General features: G+C 34.3%; 1 pseudogene; it reads right to left on the bottom strand.

The window, feature by feature from the left end:
* Positions 1-1,367: 1,367 nt before the first annotated feature.
* LOC144296621 (cytoskeleton-associated protein 2-like pseudogene) lies at positions 1,368-11,960 on the bottom strand (annotated as a pseudogene).
* Positions 11,961-12,246: the final 286 nt, after the last annotated feature.

Raw genomic sequence — 12,246 nt, 5'->3', positions numbered from 1 at the left:
CTATCGCTAAAGTGTCAACTATGCCATCAGTACCTACCAGAAAGACAACTCCATCGGCGACCACCACAGATTTAAACATCTGCCCTGGGGCCTGACCTTGGTGCTAAGGTCTATACCAATTATTACTGACTGCTAATGTTGAGGACCTCATTGACTAGACCAGGAATGCTGCCAAATATGCCATCCTGTCTCCATCCATTAGCATAAATGTCATCTCTGATCCATGCTCTCAAATTTTTAAGATCTCACATTATGGAAAAACATCTATTTCCCTTCTCTGTTTATTCCTCATCCTCTCTGTCTCTGTATTTTTCACTGTCTTTTTTTTAAACAAAATTTATTTTGTTTTAGATAATACTTCAATATTTAAAAAGCTAAAAATTTAAAATTCAAAATACGTTGACTAGGTTTTTCTATATACTGTATTTATATAATGATTCTGATTTTACCTTTCCAAGAGCAGTTGCCCAGGATGAAGGAAAGGCAGCCTGTAATAATCTCTGAGGCTTGTACTGTCTTCTCAGGCCAGGTGTCCCATAGCAGAGCAAAGAATTAAAGTGAAGAAGTAAGTGTCCCCTCTTCTCCTTTCTCGTTTGCTTCCTTTTGTTTTAGGGAATGTATAATTATAAATATATAACAAATGCATAATTTACATAATTTATAATTATAAATATAACAAATGCAAAATCAGAATTGGATATAAAAAGCTAGATGACTATCCCAATTCAGAACTGTGTTTCATTAGAGGAGCCCTAGCATAGACAGCTCATGAATTGCCTCTCATCTACAGAGACACTGTGACAGAAGTCAAAGTCACATGTAAAAGTCATTTGCAATCTCTGAGTAAAGGCACAGCTAGCATCAACTGGGTAAAATGAGGGCATTTAACCAGATGGTCTGTCACATGACATCTAGTAGGGAAAGGCTAGCTTCTAAGCACAGTTCCTCCAGACTGGAAGGACTTGCCCTCTCTCTAAGGAAGATTCTGGAAGGAAAGTCTATTGTACTGTGGCACCAAATTTCTGATATAAAAAAAGAACTATATTGAGAGTAAAGTAGATCAACAAAGTGAAAATTTTTGTCATACTTGTGGGATAAATTAATACTCAATAGTTTAAAGTTTATGTATGCTATAAAACTATGGCAAACTATAGTCTTAAATAAACCAAAGACAGTCTCATGGTGTTATTAAATTTGAGTAAGCCCAGTGAATTACTAAATTCTGAGAGCCTATAATCTGCCCATCCATATAGTTTTCCCCAGGTCACCTGGACAAGGGGATTTCTTATTTTATGGATGCTCTGAAACACCTTTAAAAAAGACACTGAGAAATTATGACTCAAGGATTTTAAGGCAAAGCCTTATTTTTACAGAATATAAAACTGTAAAAGTGTTTCTCCCACTTCTAATAGTTCATTAAGAGAAGCCACTACTAAATCGTGTTCCTACAGCATTTTTGGAGAGCAGGGACATAATTTGCTCAGTCCTTTACCAACACCATATAGGAGTGATGAGCTTCAGGTTTTGGACTCTAGAGATTGGGATGATCTGTAACCTGATACCAGGATGATTATCCTTTTCTGCCTTAGTTATTTGGGGTGTTGCTATAACCTGTTCTCTCTCTTTTAAAGACAACATTTTTCAAATTCTGTCTTATTGTTCAGCTCTATTGATGCTATATCCATTTCCACAACTAAAGAGTCAGAGGTAACAGAATCATCCTTCCGTGATTCTGTTTGGGTCTTGCAGAATATTAAGAACAACTTTTTTACAACTCTTGTATTGGTATTGCCCTGTTTCCAATGGCCTCTTTGTACAGCCCAATAAAACCAAAGTGACTTGACTTGCCAACAACTTTGCTTTGGAGTTCCAGAATTTCGCAAATATCTTGGCCTCAGGAATACCGGACAATGTGGTAAATATTTCATTGGAAAGTACATACTCTTCAATGTGCTACAGACATTCTGTGAGTGTGTTGTTAATTTTATTGGACAGTTCAAGCAAGTGTACTTTCTTTTCTTCATTTTTTCCATTCTTTTCCATAATGAAATAAACATTTGCTTTATTTTTCCTTTTTTGTTTTAAATTCCACAGGAGGCCGTTTATAGATTTTCCCCTTAGATTTCTACAAGTCTTCCAGTTGTTTCCTTCGATCTTCTGCTGTGATATTCTTAATATTTGGATTAGTTTGTGTCCCATTTGGGACTCTACTTCCATTTATGGTTGTGTTACCAGCTTGCTTTTGGGAGCTGTCTTCAACATGGAGTCCAAAGTTCATGCTTTTTGTTGATAGTTGTTACTGCATTTGTTCCCATTGGTTCCATTTGTTGTTGTGTTAGGGGTGCTTGAAATGACTGAATTAAAACTGCCAACCATCAAATTAGGCCTTTGGCTTATGGCTTTTGATTCTTGAAGTGCATATGATGTCCAAGATGTAAAACAAGATTGAGTGGATTTCTGATCTTGCTGTGTTTGGATGTCTGTTATAGCTTTTCAGAAACACACAGGGGTTCGTTTTACATTCTGCTTAGTAAGAGTGTATGACTATAATTTAGTTTCATTTGGTTTTTCATATTTATCTTTATTAACCTTTATATCCTTTATGTCCTTGACCACTGATTTCTTTGATGCTTAAGGTCTACTAAGGGTCTGAACATATTGAGAAGGAATTGCTTTTGGGAGTTTTTCTCCCAGTCTTGAAAGATTTGTTCCTCTAGAGAGTTGCTGTGACCACTAGTGGAATCCTAATTTGTGTTTCTCCAATAAATTGTTTATTAGCTCTGTCTTTCAGAACAGCTCTATTCTCCAGGGCCTGTTTATGAGCCAAACTGCTCTTGGTTTGATGATAAGAGTTAGTATTCAGCTTACCTATTGTCCACAATTTAGGATTTGGCTTCCTTTCAGAGTCTGGTAAGATTTGGGTGAGTTCTCTTTGTTCATATAGTTTGGAAAGCTATCCAAGGATTCATTGTCAACATAGTTTTTGTCCACAAAGTCTGCACATTTAGCATTTCCTTGATCTGCTACCTGCTTCTTTTCAGTTTTCAATTTCTATATTTTAAGTAACCCCATGGTTTTTCTAGACAGTTTTCCAGTAGTGGATGATCTATCTTCATGCTGTTGTTAACTATTGCTAGAAGGCTTACAGTTTGATTTAAAAGAAAAAAGTATATCCTGAAGGCAGCCTTTTGCCCAAAAGCTTTGGTGGCTCCAACATTGGCCTCTGGGATCCTGTGATATAGGCAGGTCCAGGCTAGAGTTTAAAAATGATGGGTCCTATAGCTTTAATAGGCAAAGCAACATGATTGGTAACATCCTTTTTGGGTATAACAGTAGATTTAGGAATTGGAAGATTCAGGGACACCAGGATGACTCAGTTGGTTAGGTGTCCAACTCCTGATTTTGGCTTGGGTCATGATCTCATGGTTCTGGGCTCAAGCTCTGCATTGGGGGATCCACTTTCAGTGGGGATTCTGCTTGGGATTCTCTCTCTCCCTCTTCTTCTGCTTCTCCTCCCCTCTGTGCTCTCTCTCTCTTTCTAAAAAAGTAAATCTCTTTTTCAATAAAAAGGTGGAGGATTCAGGCAACTACTCTTGGTTTTAGATAAGGCTTGATTTTTTGGTACTTAAGTTTTCCCTTGGCTGCTAGGTCTCCTGGAGCTTCCTCTGCCACTCTTTTTCCTTGCCATGACTCCTCTGTGACAATTTTTCTTCCTATATTTTTAGTTGTCTTGTTTTTGTGTCTTAGGACACAGAGAAATGCAAGTGGAAAGTCAAAAGGGATATTTACCCCTTGGAAATTATCTTAGGGGAAGAAATATAAAAAAAAGTTAGTAAGTAGATAATCATTACCTATTAAGTGAATGAAGTGAGTAATGTGATAGAAAATAATAGGTATGGTGGACTGCTTTACATATGTTAGGGAAGCCTTTTTTGGGGATTATTTAACTTGAAACATAAAGAATAAGAAAAGTTAACCACGCAGAGCATTGAATATTCCATTTAAGGCAAGAGCAAATTTATATTCTTTAGGCAAGACAGAGCTAAGTATATTAAAGAACTGAAATGAAGCTAATTCATCATTTAATTTATATAACTTTTAATAACTTTTTTTCTTAGTATTCACTTATACATGTACATAGACCCTACTGTTTTCTAAAATGTTTTAAATATGCCTATATTAAAATGAATACAGTTTAGGCTCAATTGAAGTCCTCTCTATAGGTCAAAATATGTGGGAGTTAAAAAGGCCAAGAAATCCCCAAAGCTGTGAAAACCTAAAAAATTAAAAACAAAACAAAACAGATTAGGCTTTTTAAATGAAACTATAAGAAATGAGGTTTCTGGTCCAGCAGGTAAGAAACTTGGAAGTTGTCACTTCATGCTAACAAGTAGGAAGCTGAACTACTAATAATTTTTCTTAGACCTGAAAGAGAGAAGTGATGCCACAGAGCAAGCCAATACCCCTCAAGCTGGAGAAACCAACAGACAAATATAAAGAATCTTAGTTCACTAGTCACTAGAGTAGGAACTCATGAGCAGAAATCATCACAGGGAAGCAAATCCTGCACTATAAATAATGAATTGCTGAAGGCTCTGGGTGAATAAGTCTGAGAGGTAAAAACTTCAGGGGGCTCAGAGTCCTAGGAGGGGCCCCATGCTTTTGTGAGTTTTACGACCTGGAGCTCTACCAGTTTATTACAATAAGTATCAGAGAAAAATCTCTTCCTGCTTACTGCAGGGGGAGAGGAAAAGGAACCATTTTGAAATACACCAAAGCATTCTATTCTAATATATGCCCTAGGAGAAACTATTTAAGCAAAGCCTAAGCTTCTGTGTTTTATCAGAGCCTAAATAACCTGAGAGGAAGTGTGCTTGGCTCACTTAGTCAGAAGAGTGTGTTCCTCTTATCTCAGGGTCATGAGTTTGAGCCCCACATTGGGTGTAGAGATTACTTAAATATTTTTAAAAATGACCTGATGAAAGAGAAATACCCAACTCTGGTCCTTTCTAGCCATCCTATACCACCAAACGGGTAAAAAGAAAAAAAATGGGGAAACACTTGTGAAGATTGCAGTCCAGAGGCTCATACCTTACCATCACATTACTAAAGGCCTATTTACAGTTGTTTCATCATTTCAATTCAACCAAATATTTTTGGATTGGAGGCTTCAACACACCCCTATCAGAAATGGATAGATCAGGGAGAAAATAAGTAAGGACATAACTGAATTCAATATCATCATGAATCAACTGGATATAATGTATACCTCCATTGTACAATGTACTGATCCAACATCAGTAGAATACACATTCTTCTCAAGTTTCTCATGAAGCAATTTCTAAGATAGAACACATTCTGTGTATGTGCTGCCGAAGCGAGAATGAAGATAGAACACATTCTGGGCCATAAAACACGTCTTAATAAATTTAAAATTATAGGAATTATGCAATGTCTACTCTCATATCCCAAGGGAATTAAACTAGAAACGAGTAACAAAAAGACAGCTGGAAAATCCCCAAATATGTGGAGATTAAACAACATACTTTTAAATAGCATATGGCTCAAAGAAGAAATCTCAAGAAAAATTAAAATATTTTGAACTAAATAAAAATTGAAACATACTTTATTAAAATTTGTGGGATGTAGCAAAAGTAGTACTTATAAGGAAAATTGCAGCATTGAATGAATATATCAGGAAAGAAACAAGATGTAAAATCAATTATCTAAGCTTTCACTTTATGAAAGAAGAATAATTTAAATCCCAAGTAAAACAAAACAAAAGCAATAATAAAAACTGGAGCAGAAATCAATGAAATTGAAACAGCAGGTGAAGGGGTAAATATACTATGTACTTCCAGAGAATGGAATATTACTCAGTGCTAAAAAGAACTATGCTACTAAGCCAGGAAGCAACCTTAAATGTATATTACTAAGTGAAAAAGACCAATCTGAAAAGGCTACAAACTGCATGATTCTATTTGACATTCTAGTCCAGGCTAAAACTATGAGACAGTAAAAAGATCAGCAGTTGTCTTGGGTTAGTTGGGGAGATAGGGGTGAACGAGTAGAGCACAGAATATTTTTAGGGCAGCAAAACTATTCCATATGATACTTTATTAGTGGAAGCATGCCCTTTACATTTGTATAAACCATAGAATGTAAACACTAAGGGTGAACCCTAATGTAAACTATGGACTTGGGGTGATAATGTTCAAATGTAGGCACATCAATTGTAACAAATGTACCAAACTGACAATATTGATGATGGAGGAGGCAGTGTGTGTGTAGGCCTGGAGGCATATGAGAAATATTTGTACCTTTGCTCAATTTTGCTGTGAACCTAAAAGCTCTAAAAAAAATCTAATGAATTAAAGAACAAATAGAACTGTAAGTACTTATGTTTATTAGGCATCAAACTAATTTAAGTAATCAAGATCAATGTATGACAACAAATCTGAAACACATTATGTTAATGAAAGAAATAGTCATACAAGACCACCTGCTGTATGATTCCATTTATATGAACTGTTTAGAATAGGGTGGTCGATGAAGATAGAAAGTCTATTAGTCATACTCAGGGGCTGGAGACAGGAGAGTAATGAGACATGGCTGTTAATGGATTTTTTTTTCATAATTAAAATCTTCTAAAACCAGATACCAATAATAATTGCATAGTTATTTGAATACACTTAAAAAAAACACTGAAATGTACATTTTTAAAGAGACAAATTTTTATGGTACAAATGTAAATTATATCCCAATAAAGCTGTTATTTTAAAAGTTAGTAAAATATAAATATCTTCAAATATTAGAATGTTGTTTTATAAGTGGATAAAATCAAATAGTATAGACTTACAAATTTTTCAGATAAAAACAATGGAATTTTCAAAAGGAACTCAAAAGAAGTCAGACTGTTTTTAGAGGGACTAAAGAGTAAAGAAGAATGTATGAAACAAATTATGATGTTTATTGTATAGATAAGTCACCAAAGCTAATAAGTAAGAGCCAGGACTTTTGCCAAGGTAACAAGGAGAGTAGGTGCCCATGCTGGTACCTGAATTCAGGCCAGTTTTAGCCAATCTCAAAAATATATTTTTCCTCTTGAAGTTGTCCTAAAATTCTTGCATCTTAGCAAATAAATTTCTTTCTCATATTAAATCATATTTCTAGGACACAAATAAAGAATCTATAAGGTGTTAAAAATTCATACTTTTAAAATATTTACACTTCTAAGTTTTTTCCTTCAGGGCAAAAGAAAGTAAAAATGCATATTAAATACTCCAGATAGGTAAAATTTCAAAAACATCCAGAAAATGACTAATAAAAATGCTTTGTAAACAAACAGAATTCTAATCATTGTGACCACAGATTTGAAACTGCTCCTAAGAAACATTTGTTTGTATACATGGCATGAAAGCTGTTTCATTTATTTTGGGTACTGAATTCTGAAACATCTTTTTTGTTGGTATCTGTTTAGTATGAAAAATATCTTTTGGCATGAAAATAGGCCATTCATCAGTCCTGTCACAATTAAATGAAGGCAAGTCAATCTCCCTGGATAAAAATCCCAACTTAACAAAAAAGATGCTACATCAATTGTTATTAAAATATATATTTAATTAATTTATCAATTCTAAATGGCCCTCTAGTCCATGTTCTGTGTCAAGTACTTTAGTAAGTTTTAAGACTGTGATATAGACCAACAGAAGATATCTTTAAAGGTCTTCCTGGTTTAGTTGAAGAAACAAGCATGAAAATAAAAAAAATTTGAAATACAACAATTTTAAAGTTGATGCAAGCATACGGTATAGAGAAGGGACACACAAATATATTGAGTGGATAGATGAATGGTGGTGTCGAAATAAAATTTATCAATTAAACAGCTAAGAATTTCTTTTTTCAAAATAAAAAATTTGTGAAGGCTATTGAAACTGCAACTGTTCCAGTTTCAAGTAAAAAGTAATCCCCAATACATGAAAAGGGGCTCACCACTACTTATTATCAGGAAAATGCAAATCAGAACCACAGTGAGTAATCACCTCACTCCTATTAAATGACTACCATTAAAAAGACAAGAAGTGACAAGTGTTGACAAGGATGTGCAAGAGAGGGAACATTTGTGCTGTGCTGTTGGTGGGAATGTAAACTGATGCAGCCAGTATGGAAAACGGTGTGGAGGTTCCTCAAAAAAATTAAAAGTAGAACTATTCTATGACCTAGCAATTCCACTTCTGGATATTTACCCAAAGGAAATGAAAACACCATGTCAAAGAGATATCTGCACTCCCCATGTTCATAGCAGGACTATTTACCATAGTAAATAGCCAAGTTAGAGAAACAACTTAAGTGTCCACTGATAAATGGACATGTAAAGAAAAAATATGAAATATTTAGAAATATAATAGAAATAGAAATACAAGAATATCATAAAAATAGAAGGAAATCTTCCATTACTAGCATGAATGGATCTTGAGGGCATTATACTAAGTAAAATAAGTGAGACAGAGAAAGACTAATCCTCTGATCTCTTTAGGAAACTAAAAACAAAACAAAACTCATAGATACAGAGAATAGATTGGTGGTTGCCAGGAGTTAGGGTTAGGGGATGGGCAAAATACGGATAGGTGGTCAAAAGGTACAAACTTCCAGTTATAAATGAGTCCTGTGAATGTATTGTAGAGTGTGGTGACTAAAAGAAAAAAATCAGCCACCCTAACTTCCATGCTTAGAGAAAAAGAAATGAGTGTAGTTTTAGACAAATTAGACACAAAATTATACATAAATTTAACGAATCACATTATCCCCCAACTAGATCATGTACCATATACAAAACAGAACATTTAAGAGTATGAGATTCATTTAAGTGTTTGTAATGCAAAGTATCATAATTTTTCTGATATTATAGTACTTTTCAATTAATATACTGATTAATACCTTTGAGGACATTAGTATCTGGAACATTCTATTATAAGACAAATAAAAGGATGAATAGGGGCACCTGGGCAGCTCAGTCGGTTAAATCCACCCCTTGATTTCAGCTCAAGTCATGATCTCAAGCTCATGGGATCTTGCCCAAAGTCGGGTTCCACATTGGGCATACAGCCTGCTTAAGATTCTCTCTCTCCCTCTCCTTCTGCCCATCCCTACACTCTGCACATGTTCATTCTCTCTCTCTAAAAAAAGAAAAAAAAGAAGGAAAGAAAGAAAGAAGAAAAAAGAAGAGAAAGAAACCAACTATACTAATTTGTAATCTGACTAGGGAAAATCTTTTGTAATAAAAATATGATTAAATGCTTTGGAAGCAAATTTATGTAATTCATAGAAAAATCAGTTCAAAAGAAAATACACAATGTACATAACTTATTCAGATAGACTTTAAATAGTATCTTTAGATAAGATACTTCTGTGTTTTATGTTAGTATTACAGATAAAAAACATAATATTCTGAGGATAATTTTGATAATAGGGGCTAAAAAGTTAAATTTGTAATAGATGTTCTTTAACTTCAAAAATGAAAGAACACATTACATCAATTAATAATTTTATTTTTTATAGCTCTTCTTTATTTTCCTAAACACTACACAGAATGAGGCTAAGTCATTATTTACAAATCAAAATTTCTGACGGTAACCCATAAAACAAAATGTATTGTTCATTAGTCATAGAATTCACTCATAAATATTGCCTATCTAACATAATAAGTCTTAAATTTTTAAATAGCAATAAATATGAGGGAACGAAATTCTGACAAAATTGTACATATAGTAAAAACTACTTTGATTCATGTCAGCACTTTTTACGTAATTCAAAGAATATGAGAAAAACTCTTGTGTTGGTAGCCCACAGAAAACCTGGCCTAAAAATGTTTAATTCAGTTATAATTTGCCAAGACCATCTCCCAAACAGTGTGTGCCAGGATTTCTAAGCCCTAGTCATTATGGAAAAGCTTGCCAAATTATTTATTTCTCTACCTTGTGCACATCAAATATAATTCCATAAAAAATACATAAATTAGGGAAGCATTAAGTGCATTTTTTTCCCACTTATATGTCGCCATTTCCCTCTCTCCATTTAAACCTAAATATATTTATCTTAGGGAAGTGGTTCAAGACAGGTATCCCCAAAATATACTGCTTTAGCATAATGATTATTTTGAGATTAAAGCAATCAAGACCCAGTAGATTCAGGAAAAGCTCTTTGCCATCCCTCAATTGCCTAAAAGGATTTAGATAGAGGACCTGCTCTGGGAAGAGAGCTAGCACTATAGATAGATAGCTACCTTAGGATATAAATTAGATATAGCAGGCAGGGAGGAACCAAGCAAGGCCAGTTTGATCCAAGTCCTCTCTGTCTCATGGTTTCTGAGTAGCCCAGCAAACATTTGCGTACTAAACATTTACACTTTTTCATTCTTGCTGAGGATTGCATTCCTTTGTTTTGAAGACCCAGATCCCTACCTCCTTCTGCTTAGTTTAGAATGACATATATATCTCGTTTTGCCTGGCTTTGGAATTTCCATTACTATGTACATTCCTATATGCTATTAAATTTTATTTTCTCCTGTTAATCTGTCTTATGTCAACTTGGGTCTTAGTCCAGCTAGAAGCACCGTGAAGGGGACAGGAATTTTCCCTCCTTGACATTATATAAATAGACCAAATAGACTATATTTTCTTATATTTAGAATAGACTAAATATTCTTATTTCTATGAGCTTTCTAAGTTTTGAGTTTCATATGAGTCATTTCATTATTCCAAATGCTTTACTACAATTACAAAAGTCTGCAAAGCACTGTAGAATAATAATGGCTTAATTTCTGAATATTATTAAAATGCTGTAATGCTTTAACATTTACCATAATATTTTGGGCAGTATGTTTGACAATATTTATTGCATTCAAATTTTATACACTCACACTATTTTTATTTTTGAAATTTAGAAATTTTATCAAATTTGACAAACTCCATTAGTAATCATGTTTTATTTCTTAAATTTGTTAATACTTGATTATGTTAGCATATTTTCTTTTTTTAAGCATATTTTCTTATATCAAAAGATTCTTGTCTTCTTGCTACAAACTCCACTTAGTTACAGAGTACTTTTTCCCCCTTAGCTAAATTGCTGGATTCTTCTTTTTTTCTAATTGTTAATTTAGATTTTTGCATTAGAATCTAGCTGAAGGCTTGTGGTATTTTTCTCGATTTTAAATTTATCAATTACTCGTTAACTTAAATTATGCTTAGCTTTTTTTTTCTTTCCCAACCTGCTTAAAGCTCAATGAGTCTCATCAATCTGATAATTTAATTCTTTATTCAACTCATTAAGAGATTTCTTTTTATATTTGTTATTATCTCATAAGCTCTATCATATTTTTATTAAGGAATTCCAATCTTTTTTGTTATTTTTATTGTATCTACTCTCTAAATGGCGTGTTGCTTGAAGTTTTTTTTTTTTTTCCCTACCATAACTTGTGTAGCTTTATATCTTCACTCTGTCCTTTGAGACATTTCTTCTGCTAGATTTTCTAAATCTGTGAGTGGGTTCACACTATCTTTCAGTTTACTTACTAAAGTATTTACTTGGGAAGTCCTGTTAGCTTAGCTCCAGAAAGCATTTGTGATTGGGATTCACTTGAGTTTTCCTAAAGGTTTTTCTTAATTGTTCAAGTGGCTTTCCGTGTCTTGCAGCAACTCTATTTTGTTGGCATGAAATGTGTTTGTGCTGACTGGATCTTCCTTTCTCTGGCGGTTAGAATCTCTTAGATGATTTGTTATTTTCTCTATCAGCCTTTAGATCTGTTGGTAGGAGTAAACAAGTGGGGGCAGCTTGGTTAGTTTTTACAACCCTGAGCTAGTGGTACAGGGGTAGAAAGGCTGCCAGTCCCCTGCTGAGTAGCAGGATGAAGCCTTTGCTGTTCCCAAGTCTCCAGGCATATTCCCAATTTCAAGAGAAGACATAGTCCAGTTCTTTCTTTATTTCTAAGGTGACACACATTGGATAAACTTTCGCCGATGTCAAATTTTCCTCTAGGAATCTCTGTGTGCCAGGTTTTTGCCGAGAATGTGGGGATTCTATCTTAGCCCAAGGAAGAAAGAATCCTCATTCATTTTTTCTGTCAAGATCTCCTTCAAGCCTAGCGCTTCTCCTGTTCCAATCAATGGAATGATTTCAACAGCATACTGACTTGGAAAAGAAAGTAGGCAGGAGTTTGGAGAAAAGGTATAGAGAGTCCCATGTATTAGC

Source organism: Canis aureus, chromosome 24, assembly GCF_053574225.1.
Source record: "Canis aureus isolate CA01 chromosome 24, VMU_Caureus_v.1.0, whole genome shotgun sequence".
NCBI classification, from domain to species: Eukaryota; Metazoa; Chordata; class Mammalia; order Carnivora; family Canidae; genus Canis; species Canis aureus.
This window is presented reverse-complemented; position numbering and strand designations above follow the sequence as displayed.